This window comes from Piliocolobus tephrosceles, chromosome X, assembly GCF_002776525.5.
Source record: "Piliocolobus tephrosceles isolate RC106 chromosome X, ASM277652v3, whole genome shotgun sequence".
Lineage (NCBI taxonomy): Eukaryota > Metazoa > Chordata > Mammalia > Primates > Cercopithecidae > Piliocolobus > Piliocolobus tephrosceles.
Genome location: NC_045455.1, coordinates 42,870,349 through 42,885,290, shown reverse-complemented (window position 1 = coordinate 42,885,290; position 14,942 = coordinate 42,870,349). Strand labels below are relative to the sequence as shown.

Genomic DNA, 14,942 nt, shown 5'->3' with positions numbered 1-14,942 from the left:
TTCTGTCTTTGGTGGCGGGGGTGTGGAAATTGCAATAATTGTACCTGCCTAGTAGGTTATAGAGAGCATTAAAGGCAGTGACATATGAAAAAGAAGTTATCCAGCTGGGCGTGGTGGCTCACATCTGTAATCCCAGCACTTTGGGAGGCCGAGCTGTGCGGATCACGAGGTCAGGAGATCAAGACCATCCTGGCTAAATCTGTCTCTACTAAAAAATACAAAACATTAGCTGGGCATGGTGGCACATGCCTGTAGTACCAGCTACTCGGGAGGCTGAGGCAGGAGAGTCGCTTGAGCCAGGAAGTGGAGGTTGCAGTGAGCTGAGATCCCGCCATTGCACTTCCAGCCTAGGTGACAGAGCAAGACTCTGTCTCAAAATAAATAAATAAATAAAAATCAAGAAAAAACAAGGCCAGGCACATGATGGCTCACGCCTGTAATCCCAGCACTGTGAGAGGCCGAGGCAGGTGGATCACCTGAGGTCGGGAGTTCCAGACCGGCCTGACCAAGAGGGAGAAACCCCCGTCTCTACGAAAAATACAAAATTAGCCGGGCGTGGTGACGCATGCCTGTAGTCCCAGCTACCCAGGAGGCTAAGGCAGGAGAAACACTTGAACCTGGGAGGCAGAGGTTGCGGTGAGCCAAGATCGCGCCACTGCACTCTCCAGCCTCGGCAACAAGAGTGAAACTCTGCCTGAAAAATAAATAAATAGGAATTTATCCAATGCATGTCACAAAATCATTTGCTTTTTGTGTGCTTTGGCTTCTCAACTCCTCACTACTTGGCCACCCTTACATAGATGTATTCTAGTTTGCCCTATGTATGTCTAAAAATGAGGTTCTAGGCCGGGCGCGGTGGCTCAAGCCTGTAATCCCAGCACTTTGGGAGGCCGAGACGGCCGAATCCCCAGGTCAGGAGATCGAGACCATCCTGGCTAACCCGGTGAAACCCCGTCTCTACTAAAAAAAATACAAAAAATTAGCCGGGCGAGGTGGCGGGCGCCTGTAGTCCCAGCTACTCGGGAGGCTGAGGCAGGAGAATGGCGTAAACCCGGGAGGCGGAGCTTGCAATGAGCTGAGATCTGGCCACTGCACTCCAGCCTGGGCGACAGAGGGAGACTCCCTCTCAAAAAAAAAAAAAAAAAAATGAGGTTCTATAGCCACGCGTGGTGGCGTGCACCTGTAGTCACCAGCTATTTGGGAGGCTGAGATGGAATGTAGAGGCTGCAGTGAGCTGAGATCACGCCGCTGCACTCCAGCCTGGGCAAAAAGAGTGAAACTCCATCTCAAAAAAAAAAAAAAAAAAAATGTCAAGGGAGAACCCAATAGGAAGCCTTGTGACAAAAGTGAAACATTTATTTTTAAGTTGAAATCAATCACTCTCTGGGTCGGTTATTTCAAAGAGCTATAAATAAATTGTTAGGAACATTCAGCTAGATTTTAAAAAGTGATGCTTGGAGCCCTCGTGCCCACCACACCACCATAAATAATAATAATAATAAATAATAATAATAATAATAATAATAATAATAAACAAAAAATAAAAAGAAATAAATTGTACAGGCTTGTGGGCTAATTCACTTTCACCATCTTATTCCACAGAATAACTAAAGATGAAACCCCCTTCCTTTTGCAATCTCTATCCCCTACCCCACCCCTGGAGGGGATGGGAGGAGAAAAAGAATAACCAAAGATTTTTTTCTCATGCCTCTGGCATCCCCCCAGGCTACCAATTTAATAGCACTGTTTCTTTCTAAGTGCTTGTCTTAGTTTATCACAACTCATTCGTATTGAAATAACATTGGTCTCTAGTGGTTATTACTTTTCTTCTTACAAATCACTTGTTTAATAATCTATCCTAGTATCTTAATAGAGGTGGATTCAAGCAATAGTGAGAAGCTTCCAAAATCCTGGTATCTTTCTAACAATGTCACAGAGTTGCTATGTGACCTAGTAAGGTCACTCTTTTAACCTAGATGTTTCGTTTAAAACAATGAGAAAATTTGATCTACCACTTATTAAGCTCACTGTGCCAACTACCTTTATTTATTTTTGCCACAATCTGTGCAGTAAATATTCTCCCTGTTTTACAGATGAGAATACTGAGGCTGAGATACATTTAAAACCTTACCTAAAGTCACTCATTATAAGTGGTGCTAGATATATAGACTCACAGTGGCAAATTTTTGCAAACTCCTTATGCTGCGATTGACTTTAGGACACTCTATGGCCATTAACTGTAATCTTATACCAAATGGTACAGCCTTAAAAAATAGACTTGCTTTTTTAGAATTAAAAAAAAAAAAAATAGATTTGCTTGAGGATCTAAGTGCTCCCTACTCAACTAAAAGACAGCAATTCCCAAAGTGTTTTTGAAGGAACACTAGTTCCGCCAATAGCCTCAGGATAAAACAGCTGTACTGTCAAATGTTTGACATACGTTTCATACTATTGTGATTCCTTTGGAGATTTAAAGGGCTCTGTAAAGCGCTTTAGAAAAGAAACTTGTTTAATATTCTTGAGTCACAGAGCTCGAGTTTCCTAAAGCACGTTTAACATAAGCTGTTACAAGATGGTAAAGTTTTTTTTTTTTTTTCTTTTTACTCATTGGGACTTCAAGAATGTTTATCCAGAGAAACAATGAGATTTAAAAATGTGTATTCTTAGCTGGGCCCAGTGGCTTATGCCTGTAATCCCAGCACTTTGGGAGACTGAGGTGGGCGAATCGCTCGAGCCCAGGAGTTTGAGACCATCATGGCAAAACCCTGTCTCTACCAAAAATAAAAAAAAAATAGCCAGGCGTGATGGCACACACCTGTAGTTCCAGCTACTCAGGAGGCTGAGATGGAAGGATCAGCTGAGCCCAGGAGGTCAAGGCTGTGGTGAGCCATGATGGTGCCATTGCACTCCAGCCTGGGTGACAGAGTGAGAACCTGTCTCAAAACACACACACACACACACACACACACACACGAGTTCCTGGGAAAGCAAAATGTAGGGGTGTGTGTCTAACCTAATTGTCTGCAACCTGGCCTACTGTGGGAAGCTGGAAGAGTTCAAGGAGAGTATTCTGGCTGATAAATCCCTAACTACTAGCACTGACCAGGACAGCAGAACGGCATGCACTGGGCATGCTCAGCTAGACATACAGGAATTGTTGAATTTTTGTTGCACCTTGGAGTGCCAGTGAATGATAAAGACGATGCAGGTTGATCTCCTCTCATATTGCGGCTTCTGCTGGCCAGGATGAGATTGTAAAAACCCTTCTGGGAAAAGGTGCCCAAGTGAATGCTGTCAATCAAAATGGCTGCACTCCCCTACATTATGCAGCTTTCAAAAATAGGCGTGAGATTGCTGTCATGTTACTAGAAGGCAGGGCTAATCCTCATGCTAAGGACCATTATGAGGCTACAGCATTGCACTGGGCAGCAGCCAAGGGGTTTGGTGAGCATCTAGGTTGGGGACACATCCACATGCCAGAAGAGTGGTGCACCCCAACTCCATGGGAACAGAAGCTCCTATGCTTGGGACCCTGCTGGACCTCACCCTATGTACCTCTTCAGCTGCCCATTCATCTGTACCTTTATAGTATCCTTTATAGTAAACTGGTAAACAAGAAAAAAAAAAAAAAAAACACGCACACACACAAACAAACCCAAAAACAAACAAAAATAGCTGGGCGTGGTGGCACATGCCTATAGTTACAGCTACTTGGGAGGCTGAGGCAGGAGAATCACTTGAGCCCAGGAGGTTGAGGCTGCAGTGAGCCATGATCACACCAGACCCCTGTGCTCCAGGCTGGGAGATGGAGTAAGAACCTGTCTCAAAAACAGCAACAGCAACAACCAACCAGCCCCAACAAAAACAAAACAAAACAAAAAAACCACTTATTCTTTTTTTTTTTTTTTTTTTTTTTGAGACGGAGTCTTGCTCTGTCGCCCAGGCTAGAGTGCAGTGGCCGGATCTCAGCTCACCGCAACCTCTGCCTCCAGGGTTCACGCCATTCTCCTGCCTCAGCCTCCCGAGTGGCTGGGACCACAGGCGCCCACCACCTCGCCCGGCTAATTTTTTGTATTTTTTAGTAGAGACGGGGTTTCACCATGTTAGCCAGGAGGGTCTCAATCTCCTGACCTCGTGATCCGCCCGTCTCGGCCTCCCAAAGTGCTGGGATTACAGGCTTGAGCCACCGCGCCCGGCCAAAACCATTTATTCTTATTTAAATCTCCAAACTGACTATTTGGATAATGTTTTAATTTTTAAAATAGGCCTACTCCTGTCCTGGTGTGTCCATTATATGACCTTCACCACAGACTAGCTAGAGATGTGCTATTATCCCGATTTTACATTTGTAGGGAAAGGTGTGAGTTGTTAAGGAATGTACTCAACACCTTACAGCTGGAGAAAGGTGAAACTGAAACTCAAATTCAACTTTTCGCAAACCAAATTCAGTACTCTTTCACTTAACCACCTGTAATGTCTAATTTTCTGCCGTTGATCATTTTAAAAGCTTACTGACATTTTTTAAAACAAGCAATTTTGAGAAAAAGTAAAGATTATATTAAAAATATAAGGTGGCTGGGCGCGGTGGCTCAAGCCTGTAATCCCAGCACTCTGGGAGGCTGAGACGGGCGGATCACGAGGTCAGGAGATCGAGACCATCCTGGCTAACACGGTGAAACCCCGTCTCTACTAAAAAAATATACAAAAAAACTAGCCGGGCGAGGTGGCGGGCGCCTGTAGTCCCAGCTACTCGGGAGGCTGAGGCAGGAGAATGGCGTAAACCCGGGAGGCGGAGCTTGCAGTGAGCTGAGATCCAGCCACTGCACTCCAGCCCGGGCGACATAGCGAGACTCCGTCTCAAAAAATATATATATATATATAAGGTGACCAGCTGGGCGCAGTGGCTCATGCCTGTAATCCCAGCAGTTTGGGAGGCCAAGGTGGGTGGATCTCACCTGAGGTCAGGAGTTTGAGACAGCCTGACCAGTGTAGTGAAACCCCACCTCTAGTAAAAATACAAAATTAGCCAGGTGTGGTGGCCCATGCCTGTAATCCCAGCTACTTGGGAGGCTGAGGCAGGAGAATCGCTTGAAGCTGGGAGGCAGAGGGTACAGTGAGCCAAGATCATGCCATTGCACTCCAGCCTGGGCAATAAGAGCAAAATTCCGTCTCAAAAAATAAATAAAATTAAATAAATAAATAAATAAATAAATAAATAAATAAAAATATATATGAGATATATGATGATCTTTACAACAGTTTTAATAGTAAAAACCATATTTGAGATTTTTCCCTTTTAACGTTACTCCTTAGCATCAGCAGTTTAGGGTTTGGAATGGAAAACAGTCTATACCTTACTATGTTTGAGTCTTGGGGGAAAACAATCTGATCCTGGAAACAACAAATTAGCCCACAGCTATACCTGTTTACCTAGTCAATGTGTGTTTGTTCTGTTTGAAGATACTTCAAAAGTAACAATTGTAAAAGAGATTACTGCTTTGATCAGAGAATCTGAATCCCCTTTGTTTGGCCATGAATAATTGGTCTTTGTGATGTTAATGTTTCTTTTAAAGAGTATCAGATCTGTAAATGCACCTTAATTACAGGCAAGCAGTTTTGGAGGGAATTTGTGACAGCATTTTATGGAAAGTCTTTCCTAGTTCCCCTTCAAATCTAATTATAGTAGAAAGATTGTTTTAGGCCAAGCAGCAAAAAGCTATAATTATTAGTGCTTCCATTAATGTTCATGTAGGTCAAAAAAGTTATCTTATTGAAGAATAAGATTTAAATCTTAAAAATGCTTAATGTTTCCCTATAAAGCAAAGAACAACATGCAGAGCCTTACTGAGATGTCCTTGCTAATCTGTTCACCGTAATCATGCTGGCAGCTCAGGAGGCTGTTTTACAAAGACTTCACATTTAGAAACAGCACGTGGGAATCCGCAACTCAAACAATCTGTAATTCCCACATTTTATTTTTAAATTTGCAACCAACAGTCCAGTTAGAGTACATGAGTACCATATGGAGAGATAAATTTTTTTTTCAGGCCGGGCGCGGTGGCTCAAGCCTGTAATCCCAGCACTTTGGGAGGCCGAGACGGGCGGATCACAAGGTCAGGAGATCGAGACCATCCTGGCTAACACGGTGAAACCCCGTCTCTACTAAAATACAAAAAATTAGCTGGGCGTGTTGGCGGGCGCCTGTAGTCCCAGCTACTGGGGAGGCTGAGGCAGGAGAATGGCGTGAACCCAGGAGGCGGAGCTTGCAGTGAGCTGAGATCCGGCCACTGCACTCCAGCCTGGGGAACAGAGCGAGACTCCGTCTCAAAAAAAAAAAAAAAAAAAAAAAAAAAAAAAAAAAAAAAAAAAAAATTTTTTTTCAGTTCTTCTATGTGCATTTTGTGATTTTGTGGTATTAGGCTGAGTTTTTTGTTGTAAGAAGATATGTGTATTTATTTTGTCTGTTTGTGTGTGTGGTTTTTGTTTGTTTGTTTGTTTGTTTGTTCTGTTTTGAGAAGGAGTCTTGCTCTGTCACCAGACTGGAGTACAGTGGCGCGATCTCGGCTCACTGCAACCTCCACCTCCTGGGTTCAAGTGATTCTCCTGCCTCAGCCTCCCAAGTAGCTGAGACTACAGATACAAGCCACCATGCCTAGCTAATTTTTGTATTTTTAGTAGAGACGGGGTTTCACCATGTTGGCCAGGATGATCTCGATCTCTTGACCTCATGATCCACCTGCCTCAGCCCCCCAGAGTGCTGGGATTACAGGTGTGAGCCACCATACAGGCCGAAGATATATGTTAATACAGAATGTTAGATGTTGCTGAAGATGTGAGGAAACAGAATTGCTAAACTGCAGATAGGGTGATTTAGTTAGATATGAGGAAGAATTTCTCAACAGCAGAGTGAAATCTTATGTGGAGGTGGTTTGAAAGTTGCATATTTTATGAAATAGTATGTGGCAAAGCCTGGGCACACAGCAAGGCCTGTTAAGAGGAAGCTTTCAATTGATTGCATTTGTTACTGTACATGGTATTAAGTCCCAGAATGGGATTTTTCTACTCACCTGGTTACCGTGCTAATGATGACCACCATTCAGCATTTTATACACCAAGTACTTACCACCTGCTACCTTCCAAGCATTTTTTTCAATATTATGTTAACAGTTAAACTTATCATTTAAAGAACTATGAATAGAGCCAGCCTCGCCTGTGTATGAGGAAAAATGATATCTCTGAGGTTTAAAGCATACTGAATTAACACATTCCAAGTCATTTCTTCTTCTTCTTCTTCTTCTTCTTCTTCTTCTTCTTCTTCTTCTTTTTTTTTTTTTCCTAATTATGGCAGCTATTAGCTCTGCAGCATTGCATTCATTCCAAACAGCAGGGACGGAAAACAATAATCCTGTTTACCTGAAGCTGGAGAGAGTGTACCTAGCTTCGTTCCCTCCCCAGCCTAATCTAAATGCTTTGCTAGGTGCCATCCCACACAATAGAGTGTGACTGAGTCACTAGCAAACACTCTTCCCTCACCTGGTTAATTCACTTGTCACTGTAAACCTCTGCAAGGTCAAGAAATAACAGATAACAGGTCATTTCCAACTTAATAAGGTGGCACATTTTACTTACATTCATTTAAAAGACAGAGCCCTCAGATATATGAAAACTTGTTAAAAAGAAATCGTTCGATCTGTTAAAATTATCACAGGGAAAATAACAGAACTCCCTTGGATTGTTCTTGACAATTAATGGAATAGAAAGGTGGCGATTGTAAATGTCTTTTTTTTTTTTCTTTGCAGTAATGGAGAAAAGTAAATTATTAAATGGACACGTTATTTATGTTTGAAAAAAAAGCTGCATCTCACACTAGGAAAATAGGTTACAGGCAATTTTGCATTACAATGTGAACATATCATTAGTTTTAATTTTCCACACCAAAGATTTTAGGGTAATTTGCTTTCATTAGAATGGAGTAGTTTCTCCTCTACATACATTATCTTTCAAACCTCTGTTGCCTCCATGAGAGGTTTTAGTTCTTCTTTTCTTAATTTGCAAGAAAAATAGTCTTGATTTTTCTAAGTATCTAACTATTATGGCAAAAGTTTTATTGCATACAACAAGAGCTGAAACACAGGGTGAACCCACTGCAAATGTGCCATAACCATTGCATAATGCCAAATATCATAATATGTGAAGGTACACCACCACAATTTGACATGTTTTAGTGTTGTAGGGCACTCAGTGTACACAGTGTATTTCTCTACTGTAAAATGTAGCCTACTATAGAGGAAGAACAGTAATCAGTTACACATTAACCATAAAAGGTCATTTCTTGCAGCAAATGATATGTTGATGAAGCAATATTTGTCAGTAGACCCGAGTCTTATTACTGAATGACGCTCATGAAGAAAACCATTGTCTAGTGGGACATCATCATATATGCAAATCATCCATTTGTTTAGGATGGTTTAAATATCAAGTCTTTATCTTCACTTCTGTAATGTAACTCACTGACTTTTCAGCTAATCAATCCCTGATGCTACATTTTTCTGTTAACTTACTATGCTGCACATTCAAACAATGATTAATCACCTAACGTTAACTATGCGATAAGAAAAATATTAAAAGGAAATGAATGACGTATTCACTTGTGTTACAAAATTGTCTACAAACTAGTTTCCCAGCATGAGCTGTGGTTTATATTCAAACTTAAATAACTTGTCTGTGTAACCTTATCTTCCAGGTACTTCCTGCAAACTCCATACATTATGCAATCAAGCCCATAAATATAGGTAGAAGTTACCTTGAATGGCTGAAACGGAGTTAACCACACATATGTAGTTAGAGCGTTATCATTTCTCCCATAAACCTCTCCCTTTTAAGGGATTTACCAAGCTATCATAAAAAATGTGTTATTGCCTGTATCTTTGCAAAACATGAGTTCCTATGAAGTGACTTGCCAGCCTGGGTAACAAAGAGAGACCTTGTCTGTACAAAAACCTTTAAAAATTAGCCAGACAGACACGGTGGCATGCGCCTGTAGTCCTTGCTATACCCAGGAGGCTGAGGCAAGAGGATTGCTTGAGCCCAGGAGTTCCACGCTGCAGTGAGCTATGATTGCACCACTGCACGGCAGCTTAGGTACCAAAGAAAGACCCATCTTTAAAAAAATGTGACTTGGCTTCTTTTTTTTTTTTTTTTTGACAGAGTCTTGCTCTGTCATCCAAGCTGGAATGCAGTGGCACAGTCTTGGCTCACTGCAACCTCCGTCTCCCAGGTTCAAGCGTTTCTCCTGCCTCAGCCTCCGGAGTAGCCAGGACCATAGGAGACCGCCACCACGTCTGGCTAATTTTTGTATTTTTAGTAGAAACACAGTTTTACCATATTGGCCAGGCTGGTCTCGAACTCATGACCTTGTGATCTACCTGCCTCAGCCTCCCAAAGTGCTGGGATTACAGGTGTGAGCCACCGCGCCCAGCTGACTTGGCTTCTTAAACATTAAACATACCGGACTTTGTTGCCACATGTCACAATGGCCAGTGTGTTTGTATACTGATATCACTGAATTGAAGTGGCACTGGTATTAAGTATTCTCTCTTTAGTTTTTCTAAATGTCTGAAAAATTAGCATACTATAATTCCAATGATGACATATTACCAGGGTCATACAAACACATTTAACCACCTCACCAAACAAACAAGGCGAAGTGTAAAATAGGATGCTTTATGGAGGAAAAAAATGAATACACCTAATCAAATATTCATGGTGAAAGGGATAGAGATTTTCCAGAGATATATCAACTGAAAATAATTGGGCAGGAAAATTGAAAGGATCAGATTTCCTTTCCTAAGCTGACTTTGTAAAATGCTACATAGCAAGCATCACATTGATCATTCTGCTGGTTTATTTTCAGGCGCTGCTGCCAGTAGCTTTATATCTTGCAGCATATGTGGAGTAGATTAAGAAACTAAACTCAGTTATTGTGAGGGTCTAACATTTTTTAAACAAGTAAACACAAGGCCTTTCTTTCTCTTTGTATCTTTATTTTATTTTATTTGCATTATTGTTTTCTAATTTATTATTCATTTTTTAAAATAGAGACAAGGTCTTGCTATGTTGGCCTGGCTGGTCTCAAACTCGTGTCCTCAAGCAACCCTCTTGCCTCAGCCACCAAAACTGCTGGGATTACAAGTGTGAGTCACTATGTCTGGCCCATTTATTGATTTATTTTTTACAGACAGGATCTTGCTTTCTCACCCAGTCCAAGTGCAGTGGTGAATAGTTTACTGCAGCCTCAACCGCCTGGGTTCGAGAGTTCCTCCCACCTCAGCCTCATAAGTATCTGTGACTACACGGATTTTTCATTATTACAAACACCGTCTAATGTAAAAAGTTTTGTTGTTGTTGTTGTTGTTGTTGTTTTTTTTAAAGATGGAGTCTTGATCTTGTCACCCAGGCTGAAGTGCAATGGCATGATCTCGGTTCACTGCAACCTCTGCCTCCCGACCTCAAGTGATCCGCCTGCCTCAGCCTCCCAAAGTGCTGGGATTACAGGCATGAGCAATGGCCGCCTGCCAGTAAATTGTTAACAATTGTGTGTTAGCCATTCTAGACAATGTACATTTCACATAAATTATTTACATAAATGGTACCATGAAATATGTGTTACCTAGTGACTTTTTTTCCCCACTTATTTTGCCTTTAGAGATCTTCTTTTTTTTTTTTCTTTCAGATGGAGTCTCTGCCACCAGGCTATAGTGCAGTGGCATGATCTCAGCTCACTGCAACCTCTGCCTCCCTGTTCAAGCGATTCTCCTGCCTCAGTCTCCCGAGTAGCTGGGACTACAGGCACAAGCCACCACACCCAGCTAATTTTTGTATTTCTAGTAGAGATGAGGTTTCACCATCTTGGCCAGGCTGGTCTTGAACTCCTGACCTCATGATCCACCCGCCTGGGCCTCCCAAAGTGCTGGAATTACAGGCGTGAGGCACCGTTCCCACCTAGAGATCTTCTTGTGTCAGTATAGATATAGCCACTTTACTATGTTAAAATTGCTGAATAGGACGGGTGTGGTGGCTCACGCCTGTAATCCCAGCACTTTGGGAGGCTGAGGCGGGCAAATCACGAGATCAGGAGTTCAAGACCAGCCTGGCCAACATGGTGAAACCCCATCTCTACTAAAAATACAAAAATTAGCTGGGTGTGGTGGCACGTGCCTGTAATCCCAGCTACTTGGGAGGCTGAGGCAGGAGAATCGCTTGAACCCAGGAGGTGGAGGTTGCAGTGAGCCAAGACCATGCCACTGCACTCCAGCCTGGTGACAGAGCAAGACTCCATCTCCAAAAAGGAAATTGCTGAATAGTAGTACATGGTGTGGATGTACTAGAGTTCACTTAGTCATTTACTTCATCATTACATACTTACTGTTGGATATTTAGATGGCTGCTGATTTGTCATTATTACAAACAGTGCTGCAATAATTCTGCTATACCTGTCTTTGTGCACATTTGAATAATTTTAAGGAATAAATTCTTAAAAGTGGAATGCCAAAGTGTATGACACTTTTGTGTGTGTGTGTGTGTATATACATATAATATATATGTATATATACATATTATATATTTATATATACATACTATATATTTATATATACAATATATATTTATGTATACATACAATATATTTATATACTATATATTTATAAATACTATATATTTATATATAAATATATAGTATCTATAGTATATACAATATATAGCATATAAATATATATATTTTGTATATATATATAAACGCTCAAGTGATTCACCCACCTCAGCCTCCCAAAGTGCTAGGACTACAAGTATGAGTCACCACACCCAGCCGAAATTTTATATTTAATAGATCCATGAAATTGCCCTCTGTACAGATATATATTTTACAAAGTCCACAAGAAGTTATATTTTTACTAACATTATGAGACATTCAGTTTCCTCTACAGCCTCCTGGAATCTTTCTCATTTTTGTGCATCAGTTGAACAAAATGCTATTCCAATACTGTTTTAATTTACATTTTCCTGATACTCAGGGGGCTGGCAATCTTTTCATATGTTTATTGGCCACTTGTATGTCTTTTTCGTGAATTGCCTATTTACTCCTATGGCCTAATTTTTTTTTTTTTTTTTTTTTTTTGAGACGGAGTCTCCTTCTGTCGCCCAGGCTGGAGTGCAGTGGTCGGATCTCAGCTCACTGCAAGCTCCGCCTCCCAGGTTTACGCCATTCTCCTGCCTCAGCCTCCCGAGTAGCTGAGACTACAGGCGCCTGCCACCTCGCCCGGCTAGTTTTTTTGTATATTTTTTTTAGTAGAGACGGGGTTTCACCGTGTTAGCCAGGATGGTCTCGATCTCCTGACCTCGTGATCCGCCCGTCTCGGCCTCCCAGAGTGCTGGGATTACAGGCTTGAGCCACCGTGCCCGGCCTGGCCTAATTTTTTGTTTGTTGGATTATCTTTTTTTTTTTTTTTTTTTTTTTGAGATGGAGTTTTGCTCTTGTTGCCCAGGCTGGAGTGTAGTGGCACGATCTCGGCTCACTGCAACCTCCACCACCTGGGTTTAGGTCATTCTCCTGCCTCAGCCTCCCGAGAAGCTGGGATTACAGGCATGTGCCACCATGCCCAGCTAATTTTTTTGTGTTTTTAGTAGAGACGGTGTTTCACCATGTTGGCCAGGATGGTCTCGATCTCTTGACCTTGTGATCTGCCCGCCTCAGCCTCCCAAAGTTCTGGGATTACAGATGAGAGCCACTGCACCTGGCTAATTTTTGTATTTTCAGTAGAGATAGGGGTTCTGCATGTTGGTCAGGCTGGTCTCCAACTCCTGACCTCAAGTGATCCTCCAGCCTCAGCCTCCCAAAGTGCTGGGATTACAGGCCTGAGCCACCACGCCCGGCCAGATTATCTTTGTCTTTAAATAGCTTTTTAAAGAATGTCTTTTGTGATTGTGAATATTAATCTTCTGCTGCAAATAATTTCTCCTGGTCACTTACTATTTTAGGAACTTGAGGGTAGAGGGGTCACTTGTCTTTTAACTTTTTTTTTTGGCAGGGAACAGAGTCTCACTCTGTCACCCGGGCTGCAGAGAGTGGTGAGATCACAGCTCACTGTAGCCTCAACCTGCTAGGCTCAAGCAATCCTCCTGCCTCAGCCTCCCAAGTAGCTAGGACTACAGGCATGAGTCACTGCCCTATGTCTTTTAACTTTATGATCACACTGTTTCACAAGACTTTCCATTATGTTAGAAATTCTCCTGGTCTTTATTACATCAATTATTTACACAGCATGGAGAAATCTGATTTGATCCATTTATGGGCTAATTGTTCTGATCAATTTATGTAATCTGTGTTGAACCCTAAGCACCGTGCCAGTTTTTGGCCGGAATTCCCTCTGCTTTCGTCCTATCTACCATTTTGCAGCTTGCAGAGTCTTGTGCTTTCTTTAAGGGTTAATCCAAGTATCAAAGTCCACAGTGATCTCCCTCTTCCTGGTTCACCAGGCGTTCGGGACATGATAAAGTTTTGTATTTTGCATGTGTATATATTGTAACTTAAACTAGATGGGATTCTATTCAAGTGAAGCAGCTGCGCTTTTGTCTGGACTCTCAGTGTTTTTACTGGTAGGAGTCCAGTACGTATCTGTTGGTTATTTTAAAAATACTTTGTCATAGGAAAATCTTCAATGACTCCTTTCTGCCTCATACATACACACTGTGGGCAATTTGCATCGGCATCTCTTCAATCATCCTTTGTGCGTGCTCTGTCTTCTGTTGAGGTGCGTCATTAGGCCACCCTGCTCCTTACCTCTGGGGTTCCAAACCTCAACAATAATGTTGTGAACTATGTTAAGGATCCCATTTCCTCAAAACGTTCTGGTGGCATAAAAAGAAGAATCTAGTATTTTTCACATTTGAAAGATATATCTTTAAAGTCCAACTGGCGCCTGGCATGGGTCTTTATTTCATGCTACCTCAGATCTGCTTTCTCAAACACAACTGCAGTGTGCGATGTCGGGATTTAACGGTGGCCCCCCTAAGATCAGACCCCATGATCCTTGACAGCAGGTTTTTTGGCTTTTCAAAATTAAAGATAAAACCAGGTCTGGTGCGGTGGCTCACACCTGTAATGTCAGCACTTTGGGAGGCCAAGGTGGGCGGATTACGACATCAGGAGTTCAAGACCAGCCTGGCCAACATAGTGCAACCTCGTCTCTACTAAAGATACAAAAAGTACCCGGGCATGGTGGCACATGCTTGTAGTCCCAGCTACTTGGGAGGCTGAGGCAGGAGAATCACTTGAACCCGGGAGGTGGAGATTGCAGCGAGCCGAGATCGCACCACTGCACTACAGCTTGGGCAACAGAGTGAGACTTCATCAAAAAATAAAAAAATAAGAAAAACTAATCAAAACTACATTAAAGTAAAATTGATATTTTATTATGTGAGTTGTGCATATTATTACCGCTGCCTCTACTATGTTTACCTTTTTTTTTTTTTTTTTTTTTTTGAGACAGAGTATCTCTCTTGTTGCCCAGGCTGGAGTGCAGTGGCACGATCTCAGCTCATTGCAACCTCCGCCTCCCGGGTTCAAGTGATTCCCCTGCCTCATCCTCTTTAGTAGCTGGGATTACAAGTGCCCACTACCACATCCAGCTAATTTTTTTGTAGTTTTAGTAGAGATGGGGGTTTCACCATGTTGGCCGGGCTGGTCTCGAACTCCTGACCTCAAGTGAGCCACCTGCCTTGGCCTCCCAAAGTGCTGGGATTATAGGCGTGAGCCACTGTGCCCGGTCTATCCTGATATTTTTAAAGACATTAAGGCAGTAATGTTCTTTCTGACATTTTAGTTTAAAGCTCTGGAGCCTCGTGTGTGTGTGTGTGTGTGTGTGTGTGTGTGTGTGTGTGTGTGTGTG

General features: G+C 42.3%; 1 pseudogene; it reads left to right on the top strand.

Moving 5' to 3' along the window:
* The first annotated feature begins 2,992 nt into the window (after window positions 1-2,992).
* Window positions 2,993-14,942, top strand: part of LOC111522026 — a 24,312-nt pseudogene continuing 12,362 nt past the window's right edge.